Here is an 11,609-nt window from a genome sequence, read left to right as displayed (position 1 = left end):
CGAGCGCGGCAATGATTGGTCTCGGGGGAGGGGGTGGGGGGTTGCAAACCCGGGGAGCGGTGGCATCCGTTGCATGATGCAAAAAAGGATTGATTTCAAAAGTTGCGAGTTGCATTGGCAGCAGCCATAGGCGCCGGGGCCACCTATTTTTCCCCGACCAGCGCTGCAAGAGCCGGGAGTGTTTTGCCCCCACCTCGCCAGATTCCACTGTGCTGCGCCCACGGGCCGGGGACGCGGTACCTGCTCCCTGAGCGCAGCCGTGGAAGGGTTCTGCAAGACAATGACCATGGAAACAATTTGCAAAGGACTGTAAGAGCCGAGGACAGCACCCCCCTCCCATCCCCCTGCTCCAGTGAAAGATTTGAACGCAAACGGCGCGCTGGATCCTCGGGGACTCCCAGCATCTCTTCCATCTATTGTTTTGCCGGGCTCCCGAGTTCATTGGAGCCTCCGTAAAATATGCAAATGTTCTGCAAAGTTTCTTGAGCACTCGATAGGCTTGGTAGGAAGTCTGGGGGCGGGGGTGGGGAAGAGCTTAAGATTTCCCAGTTACAACGTTTGTACTTCACATGTCCTAGTAAACATGGCAGCCTAATCCTGCGGGTATTTGAATTGACATTGGTGACGCACCTCCACCTCGTGAAAAAACTTCAGGTTTCCGATTTTCTGATGCAAACAAAGCAAGATGCTTCAATACCTCGTCGTGTAGCGCTTCTCTTAAAACTGAGCAGAGTGGAGCAGAGTGGAGAAATATCCTACCAAACTCCCTTTGCAGTGGGTCAGCATTTCCCAAAGATCTTGGGGGGGCAGAAATATTTTAGGGCATGGAACTGGGCTTTATGGGTGTATTTACAGGCTTGGACGCTTCACCAATGGTATCCTTTTCCTTGAAATTTTTGTTTGCCAGATTCCTGGAGTTCGAATCTAGGGATACAGAAGTGATGCCAGGTGACACAGGTGCTTCCAGTTTTTGTGTCCTTTCTCCGTGCCCTACAATAAGTTTGGGAATACGGTGTTGGACTTTCGTAAGAGCAGCGTTACCCTGTGGTTGACAAACCTGGAGTTGACCTGTGAACCGCCTGCAAAAAGGACTGAGGAGACTCAGTCAGCTAAGGCATAGGACTCCAGAATGGGGGGGCGGGGGCGAAGATACCTTTATTCTTTCCCCCCTTTTAAATTGATTTTGAACAATGGGAGGTGATTTTACACTTGATCTTAGTCAAAAGGCAGAGAAGTGATGTGGTTTTTTTTAAAGCAAAAAATCATAATTAGGAAAAACAATAGGGTGGTGGTGGTCCAGGTAGAGATCAGTAGGATCCCATTGAAGATTTGTATGTCACATTATGTAGTTTTAGCCCCCCTAAAGGGGTGAAGGAGGCCACTCTTGTAGTTACGAGTTTACTGTGCTTGCACCTGTACTTGAAATGAAATTGGGGCGGAGAGGGCAGAGAAATTATGCAACCAAGGGAAAGAATGTGATGTGATTTAATGTGTGTAAGAAGGAGAGGAAGAAGCATCAGAAGACCCCTACCATTTCTAACTCTGGGGGACTGGTGGGTAGTGATGCCACTAGCTGATACAGGAACTTCTGGGAGGCAAATACGTTTTGGGGTGAGTTCAGCTTTGGAAATTTTAAATTTCAGACCCACCAGATATTCTAGGTAGTTGGGAAACCACTCTGAGTTTGAGATGTAAATCTGGGTGCCATCAGCCTATAAATGATGCCTGAGTCTGGAGAAAGATGGGATTAACCTAGAGCGAAGGATCAGGACAAAAGCAGAGACCTTGGACAGAGCTGTGCAGAACTAGCAATCCAAGCAGGGCCAACCAAAGGCTCATCCCTGCCACATCTGTAGCAACCAAATGTCCCCAGAACCAGCCCTTCTTCCCTGGGGCTGGAGTGCTTCGGCAGCTTTGAAGAAGTCTCCATCTGCCCAGAGCTGTGCTGCTGAGCTACACCCCAGCTCCCCAACGTTCTCTGGAATCCAGGATGTAGATTCTTGATGGAGCCGCAGACACCTTGCTTCATCTTGGACCCTACTCCACCCTGGGGCCAGACCTCTCATCCCCTTGAAGCCCCTCCCATGGGTATTGCTTTGCTTTTGTACCCCCCCCCACCTGTCATTCTTGCTCAAGGGATCATCAGAACCCCATTCCAGGAAGCTATCTCCCTTAGGTTCTCAGGCTCTCCTGGTGCCATCCAGGAGATGGTTCCCCTGGGCTGCATTACCTGGCTAAAGTTTATTAAAAGTACCAAGTACTAGCCATACTTAAAAAGATACATGTAACAGGTGTGCTGGGTTGAATTCTGTCCCCCTACCCAAAAGATATGTAGAAGCCCCACCCCTGTACCCAAGAAGAATGTGGCCTTGTTTCGAATGTTTGGCTGGGGACACAGATCCGTGGAGCAGCAGTTGCCTGGCCTGTGTGAGGCCCTGTGTGTGAGCAGGCTCCCTCTGTGTTTCTGTGCTTTTAAGGAATATTCCCCTAAGAATTTTGCTTCCTCTAAAATCCAGAGGGACAAGATGTGAAGTTGTTTTCAATTTGGCTACTTCTGAATTGTTTTTGCGGTCTCATCTTTCCCTGTCCTTCACTCCCATTCACAAACCTCCCAACACTGAGGTTCATCAGGTTTGTCTTGACTTTCCTTCTGAGCCTCTACTTCTTACGTTGCCTGTGGCTTCTAGAACAGTGCTACCTCCCATACAATAGCTGTTTCCAACGTGTAGCTCTGGAGTGCTGAAGTGTCCAAATTGAAAGTGCCCCAACTGTAATATGTATATACATTGGATTTTGAAGACTTAAACAATAAAGGGTATAAAATGTCTTGATAATTATATAGACGTGTGTGTGTATATATATATCTATATATCTATTACTGAGGATGGAGTTCAGGGCTTTGTGTAGGCAAGTTCTGTACCACTGAACAACCCCCAGCGCCTCATGCTGTTTTGATATGTTGGGTTATATAAAACATAGTGTCAAAATTAATTTTTTTTTCTGGGCATGGTGCTTTACGCCTGTAATCCCAGGCCTTGGAAGGATCATGGGTTTGACAACAGCCTGGGCTACATAGTGAGAACTTGTTGCAAAGACAATTTTGTTTTAAATCTGTTTGCTTTTACTTTTTTGACATGGTCACTAGGACATTTAAGGCATGGCGTGTGGTTCATATGACGTGTCTATGCCAGCACTGCAGTAGGGAATTCCTAACCCCCGAGCCCTCAAGTTCTTACACAAGTGCCCCACAAACACTTCCAGACCCAGATAGTCCTTTTGCTTCCAGCCCTGCCTTGCCCTGCCCCAGCCTATGCCCTGTCTAAGCTCTTGGCTCTTGGACTAGTGTGCGGGTGTGGTACATCCTGCCATGACACCAGCTCCTCCCACTCTCCCTGTTAGCAGCCACTTGTGCCTCCCTGGTGTTTTTTGCACTGAGATTCTCCCCTCCACTCCCACTGCTCCTGTCTTTGTTTATGTCCTCATCTCCCACCCCACTCTTGTGGATGGACCCTAATTGACTCTGTTTTTGCTGTGTTTCATCAGTCTGAATCAGTCCAAGTTGATCCATGCTGCAGAATGACAATTTGTCAAAGGCAAACCGGACCATGTTCTTTCCCTTCTCTTAACCCTGCCAGTGGCCTCCTCTGCCTGTGGCCGAATTTCTCACAGTCTGGTATTCATTCATGAGTATGCATGGGGGTTCCCATGGTACACGGAGGAACACTTTCTTGTTGTGGTTAAATATCCATTTTAATGCCTCCTGGAAAGTTGTGACTAACTAACATATAAAACGTGTGATTTCACAGACACTATTGTTTGGGAAAAAAGCAAGTCAATTTAGGGACTGCTGGTATAGCTCAGTGGGAGATTGCAAAAGGCCCTGGGTTCAATCCTCAGCACAAAACAAAAAATTATGAAAAAGTGGGTCAATAAACACAAAAACAAGCATGGCTGACTGTATACAAACTCAGATATAGAACTCAGATATGGAACTACTCTATGGAATCGGAAAAAAGGGAAAAGAAGAACGACAGAGCATCAGTGATATAAAAAGTAAGATCTATGAAGGTAGAGGATATAATGATGTGTACTGAAAGCTGTTGAAAAATGGGGGGGTGGGAGGTAAAGGGGTAAGGGAGAGTGTTCGAAGTAAAGCACGCCACAGTGGGCATACATTGAGACACCCCTTTGAAGGGCAACTTAAATATTAACAATGAAAGACAGGACTGTAAAATAGGTACAGTGTGTGGGGAGGGAGGTACTAGTGGGATGGGAGGGTGAAGGAAGGAAATTAAGGTGAGGTATACGGTTGATGGACATCAAACACCTATATGAAACAGAACAAAGAAACCTCTTGCAATTGCTCTAAGTGGGACGGGAAGGGGGCTGAGGAGAGATGATGGGCAATGTAACTAATGTATAATACAAATCTAATCGGAAATGCCACGATAACTCCCTCCCTATATATATATAATAAAAGGGTCAATTTTTAATTTTTTTTTATTGTGCTGGGGGTACATTGTGGCATTTACAAAAGTTCTTGCAATATATCAAACTTGAATTCAGTCCCTCCACCACTCTCCTTTATTCCCCCACCCCCAATTCCTGGAATAGTTTCAGCAGGTCTCCTTTTTCCATTTACATACATGTGTACACAGTATGTGCACCATATTCACCCTCCCACACCCTTTCCCCACCTTCTCCCCATTCCCACTGGAAAAACGTGGGTCAATTTAAAGACAGGTATAAAGAAGTAACAGCACAGCCTAAAGTTCCATTGGCCTAGTAATTAATAGCTACAGGATAAAGGTTTTTTTCTTACTGTATCTATTCATTACATTTCAAATGTACATCTTGTGCTGAATTTTGTTCTTGTAGGTTAGGAATTATTGTATTTGATGTTGCATATACTTCAGTACTTCCTATTGCCCAGTGTAATAATTATTCAACAAAACATTAAACAAATTCCCTAACGTATTTTATCTTGTAAATCAGGAAGGAAACTGAGCACTAAGAGGTTAAGCTACCTTTGCAAGATCACTTAGATAACTGAAGGAAGGACCTGTAAGTTGACAAATGTGACTGCTAGTTCAATTTGAAAATACAGGAATAGTTTTGAGCAAAACAATTAGCCAAAGTGACATTTTTTTAAGCTGTACAAGGAGTTTCTTTGTGACATTCCCATGTATATATGTATCATAACTCAAATTGGTTCATCTCCTCTATTTTTCTTCTTTCTTTCTTAGTCCCCTTCTTATGGTGATTTCAACAGGTTTAAAAAATCCTGTATGTTTTCTTGTATAGAGAGTACATCAACCATATTCACCTTCTTAACTTCCTTCTTTTATCCTCCCTCTCTCATATGTGACCTCCCTTAGGCATGACCTGTTTTTCATAAGACTTGCTTGTATTCGGATTAGGTCTGTATTCCACATATGAGAGAGAACATGTGCCTTCTGGCCTTTAGAGCCTGGCTAACTTCACTTAAGATGATGCTCTCTAGTTCCATCCATTTTCCTGCAAATGACAAAATTTCATTTTTCTTTATGGCTGAGTAAAATTCCATGCAGGATAAAGTTTAAAGCTCTTGATAAGGTAGAAAAATCAAAGCAAGTCAAACAACCCCTTCATGATCTAGCTTGTACTATCCCTTTGTAATGTAATCTCCAGATGGCCTTCTCTGCCTGTTCTTTGGCTTCCTCCAAACCTCAGGGTCCCCTTCTGGCTTTCCCATGTCCATTTGTCCTCCTAGCAGATGACAGTGGTGACTAAAGCTGCAGGGTTCACCCCTGAGATCCAAGGGCCATCTAATCTTTTTTGAGGGGCAGTACTGGGATTTGAACACAGGGCCTTGTGCTTACTAGGCAAGCACTCTACCACTTGAGCCACCTTCCTAACCCTTTTTTGCTTTAGTTTATCTCTCAGGTAGGGTCTCGAGCTTTTTTGCCTGGGGACAACCTTGAACTATGATCCTCCTTGCTTCATTTTCTGCTTAGCTGGGATTACATATCTGAACCACTACACTGAGTTTATTATTGAGATAGTGTCTTGCTAATTTTTTGCCCAGGCTGGCTTTGAGTCATGATCCTTTCATCCATCCCTGGCAACTGGGATTACAGGTATATACCACCATGCCCAGACACCCATTTTGGACTTCTGACCTCCAGAACTATAAGATAGCCAATTTGTATTGTCTTAAGTCACTAAGTTTGTGGCTGTTTGTTACAGCAGCCATAGGAGACACATATACCATCTATGTGAGTCAGTTCTTCTTTCACCATAACAAATACCTGAGGTAAGCAACTGATAAAGAGGAGATAATTATTTTGGCTCAGTCCATGATGAGTTGGCCCTGTTTCTTTTGGGTGTTTGGTGAGGCTTCACATCATGGCAGGAACCACATGACAGAGCAAAGCATTTCCCTCCTGGTGAGCCAGGGTGTGGAGAAAAAACAAAGAGAAAGAGGCAGGGGTCCCACTCTTCCCCTCAAGAGCGCATCCCCAATGACCTAAAGACCTCTCACCAGGCCTCCACCTCTTCAAAGTTCCATGAACTCCCATTGAGCAATAGGCTAGAGACCAAACCTTTTATGGGGTCATAGACCTTTGGGGGATACTTAAGACCTAAACTCCAACATTTTAAGGAACTATAGTGTGGTTGGTTGTTACAGCAACCACAGGAAACTCATACCTCATTCTCTGTGCATCTTGTACAGCCCTGCTGGCTGCAGAGATGCTATGTATACCCGGGTCTCTCCTCCACACTCCCCACTAATCACGAGCACCTTGTAGAGCTGACCTCTTGGATATCTTTGCCTCCTTGTGCCTCATTCATTGTAGCAATGGCAGGAAAATGACCTTCTAGAATTTGGGGACCAAGAGAATTTTAAGAAGGTAAGAAGAGCTGGTGTTAACAAATGCTATAGCAACTTCAGATTAGTTGAAAAAAGATCATTGTATTCAAAAGGTCCCTTGTGGCCTTAGGGCTGGTTCCTTTTCTACCACTGGCCTCCATCCCTTATCCTTCCCTATAGATTTGGCTTTGCAGCCTTAGAACTGTCTTCTGGCAGGGCTTGTGGTTAGGTGTCAGAAGAACCTTATGGTTCTGTGTGAAGTGGGCATCTAAGAGGGGCAGAAATTCAGGTCTAGGAGGCTCAAAAATAAGAAGTTCGAGCTCAAGGGTGGTCAGAGAAACGGGAGCGGGAAAACGAGGCCTTAGAAACTCATCAGAAAAGTGGCCCTGGACTACATCCCAAGAAAGACCCTGTTCTGGAACCTGGAACCACCCATTGTGCATCCTTGAAGCCAGCATTTGCCTGATGGGCTCACTCCGTGAAGGGACGAGACCATTAATGCAGGAGTTGGGGATGTAGCTCATTGGCAGAGTGTTTGCCTACCAAGTGTGAGGCCCTGAGTTCCATCCTCAGCATTGAAAAGAGAGGAAAAAACAGTAAAGCAAATCCTTGGGGGCCTTCTTTGTTTTCTTCTAGGCTCCTGCCTAAGATTATTTTGGTAACTACTCATCTTTCTAGACCAATTTCACTCTTTTAAGGGCAAAGGTTTCAGATCTGTGTTTGTGTAAGACAAACCTGCCCTGTTTATTCATGCTGTGAAATTTCCAAGTGATCTGAATTCCAGTGAAAATGGAAGCAGATGAAAGCTCAAAGAATTTTTTCCGTGAACATTATAAAATAACTTCCTAGTTCTAAAAATCACTTTTCTCATTTACTGAAAAGTTGGGTTCACAGTAAACCGTATCATTGAGTAACTACTAGTTTTCCTGCCCTGAACTGAGTTCTGGGACACTGGGAACGTGACTGACTCCCAAATCGGTCAAAGCAAAAACTGCTGGAATACGAATTGCTAAGCTGCAGTCTTTTTGTTTCCTGTTTTGGAGGAGAAGAAGGGAGTCTGTGAACCACCTAAAATGAGGTGCAAAACTGTTTCTCCTTGTGCATTTCTGGGAAGAGTTCCCAGCTTTCTCCAGCTGCTCAGAGGGGTCTGGGAGGCCCAGACTGGGTCATATGGTAGTAGTATGTGCTGTGGGAGAACAGAATTTGAACTCCAGAAAGAAATTTGAAATGTAGAGTTATACTTCTATCCCGTTAGTTCATTAAAGCTTCAGTAATTTCAATAATATTCATTCATTTTCACAATCTTTTACAATCTTCAGTAAACCATAGTTTTGTTTTGTCAAGACAAAAAAAAGTCTGTAAGAAATTCAAATCATGATGTTGACACTTTGGTGTGTTTGATTTCAGAAAATGTACATTAAATATTTTCTAAATGCAGAGTTGACCATAGCTTGAAGCCTCCTTCCAACTTCCCCCAGGGTCTCTCTGTGACATCCTTGTCCCACTCCCAGTGCTATTAACTGTGTTGGGCTCTGTGCTTCTGCTCATGAAAGGTCATCAAATAGTGTGCTGGCCAGGTATGCTAGAGTACACCCATATTCCCAGCTACTCAGGAGGCAGAGGCAGGAAGATCTTGAGTTTGCATACAGCCGAGACAAAGGTATCAAGACCCTCAAAAACAAAAACAAGGACCAGGCATGGTGGTACATGCCTTTAATCCCAGCTATTAAGTAGGCAAGGAAGGAGAATAGAAGTCCAAGCAGGCAGCCCCAGGTGAAAGCACAAGACCCTATTTGAAAAACAAACTGAAAAAGCAAAAGGACTGGCATGGGGCTCAAGTGGTAGAGTGCTTGCTTCGTATGTGCAAAGTCCTGGGTTCAATCCCCACTACCACAAAACAAAACAGAGAAAACACATGGTGTGGCAGGACAGTGGCAGGACACGGGACTCGAACTCATCTGAGAGCCAACAGGAGGGCCACCTATCCTGAAGATGGGCAGAAGCCTGCCCCCGTGTGGTAGAGTGAGGGACTACTCTTCTTTGAATGGATGATCAATGCTTTCCAAAGTTGGGGTTCTGCTGCTCCCCAAACAGAACCATGGTCCTCAAAAATCACACCAGGCCTGCCACCATATTTACCCAGGAGATCCCAATTTTCTTCAGTGCAAAAACTGATTTGTTTGGAGCCAAGAAATCACAGTTTCTCTGTTTGTACCAATAGAGTACTAAATTGTTTCCCATTGTCTGTTTTGATTCATGAAAGATAAAAGAAAAATAAATGGCTTCTTTTCTTTGATTGCATTTCCGCTCTCCTCCTCCCCTGTCTGCTGATTAAACTGAGTGAAGTTTTGCACATCATTTCAAAAACCACCTAAGCTCTGCCCTCCTAAATCCTGAGATTTTGATGTTTATTCACCCCTGATTTTTATCTAAGCCCAGGTGAAGAATCTTGATTACCTTGGTTCGGGAGTATTCTGTCACATTTTTCTGAATTAAATGTAATTGGCTGTCCTTTGCCTCCTAGCGTTTAGGAGCATTGGCATGTGTCTACATCGGAAGGATTGATGACTGCTAGAAGCCAGACTCCCCCTTAGAATCTGTTGAGGGAAGGAGAGAAAGGGGGACATGAGCAGAAAGGCAAATTGCACAGAAGACAGACTAAGACGTGTATGTGTGGATGCAAGTTTCAGCCTGACTGTTGCCTGCTCTAAGAAATAAATGAAAATTGGCTCCAGAATTGTCCCAAGTTAACTGCTGTTCACCATTCTCCAAGCAAAGGAGTTGCTATGTATTCATAGTCTTTAATCCATGGCAGACTTTACCCTTTGCCCCAAGAAATGCCATCTTCCTTGTATCTCTTTCGGTCAGAGGCCACTTGGGATAAGAATTACAAACTGATTTCATCCTACCCAACTGTTACTGTCCTTTGACACTGAACTCCCTGTCAGCACCATGCTAGACCTTACGCTGAAAATGGTTCAGGTGTTAGATCTGCCTTCTGGACCTCCAGAATTGAAATTGTACAGACAGGATGTAAAGTGAGGGTAATAAATAGTGACAAAAGCAAAAATGGTTTTATTTTAACTTTTTTAGAGCACCCAAAACAAGAAATGCTAATTCCCATGATTGACTGATTACACATTGTTTATGTGTATCAGATTACCACTATATTCCATAAAAATGTATGATTATTATGCATTAGTAAAACAAAAAGTGGTACAGTTATACATATATATTTAATAACTCAATGCCTTTTATATGCACTCACATGCCCCCCAAAACAATGTAATATAATTGTGCTAGTTACTAGATAATTAGGGGTTTTATACAGGAATGTACATCTTTGTAGTTCTGAACTATAAGAGGCAGTGACCTCAGACTAAGAAGAATTTATTTTTTGGAGTGCGAAGCAGTACTAGGGTTTGAACTCAGGGCTTCTACCACTTGAGCCACACCCTCAGCCCTTTTTACTTTAGTTATTTTTTGGTAGGGTCTTGAGTTTATGCCCTGGCTGGCATGGACAACGATCTTTTTATCTGTGCTTCTCAAGTAGCTGGGTTGACAGGTGTGCACCACCACACTCAGATTTTTATTGTTTGAGGTGGGGTCTTGTACTTGTTTTCTTATTTGCTTGGGGAGGCCTCCCAAGTAGCTAGAATTACAGGCATAAGCCACCACACCCAGCCTCTTTTTTTTTTTTTTTGTGGTACTGGAGCTTGAACTCAGGACCTACAACTTGAGCCACTCCACCAGCTCTTTTTTTGTGAAGGATTTTTTGGAGATAGGGCCTCGCGAACTATTTGCCTGAGCTGGGTTTGAACCACGATCCTCCTGATTGTTGCCTCCTGAGTAGGTAGGATAACAACGTGTTTTTTTCTTTTTAAGACAGAGTCTCACTGTGTTGCCCAGGCTGGCCTCAAACTCACATCCTTCTGCCTCAGCCTCAGCCTCCTGGGTAGCTGGGACTACAAGTGTGTACCACTATGCCTGGATAGTCTTTTTTACACAAGATACAAAAAGCAGCTAGCACCAGTGGCTCATGCCTGTAATTTTAGCTACTCAGGAGGCAGAGATCAGGAGGATTGCAGTTCAAAGCCAACCCAGGCAAATAGTTCTCTCAAGACCCTAACTTGAAAAAACCCATCATAAAAAAGGATTGGTGGAGTGGTTCAAGTGGTAAGAGCGCCTGCCTAGCAAGCATGAGACCCTGAGTTCAAACCCCAGTGCTGCCAAAAAAGAAAAATGAAAGACACAAAAAACACACATCAGAAAGGAAAATATTGATACATTTGACAATACTAAAATTTAACACTTCTATACAATAAAAAGATACCCAAACCAGATACAGAGACAAGGCACAGAGTAGAAGTAGATACTTGAGTGCTTGCTGTACTGGTGAGTAGATAATCAATAAAGGAACACTTTCCAGAATCTGGAAAGAACTCCTATAAATCAATTTAAAAAAGCCCAATAGAAAAAATGGCAAAGATAAGAACAGAGAATTCACATCTGAGTTTTAACAAGTGAATGTAAAGATGCTCTGTCTCACAGTAATCAGGAGAATACAAATTAAAATGAGATACATTGTACATCACCATACTGGCAAACATTAAAAGTCCAGTGAGTCCTGACCAAATGTTGCCTGTTATATGGGTTCAACTGGAGCTCTCTTGTGCTGGCAGCAGGAGTGACAATAAGCAAAGCCACTCTGTTGTACAATTGGGTGTTTTGCAGTAAATGTGAAGCTGGGTACATC

At 43.8% G+C, this 11,609-nt stretch overlaps 1 pseudogene; it reads right to left on the bottom strand.

Moving 5' to 3' along the window:
• Window positions 1–143: 143 nt before the first annotated feature.
• LOC109690092 (derlin-2-like) overlaps window positions 144–11,609 on the bottom strand; it is a 45,332-nt pseudogene continuing 33,866 nt past the window's right edge.

Source organism: Castor canadensis, chromosome 15 (assembly GCF_047511655.1).
Source record: "Castor canadensis chromosome 15, mCasCan1.hap1v2, whole genome shotgun sequence".
NCBI classification, from domain to species: Eukaryota; Metazoa; Chordata; class Mammalia; order Rodentia; family Castoridae; genus Castor; species Castor canadensis.
The sequence above is the reverse complement of the archived record's forward strand: the minus strand, read 5'-3'. Positions and strand labels throughout refer to the sequence as shown.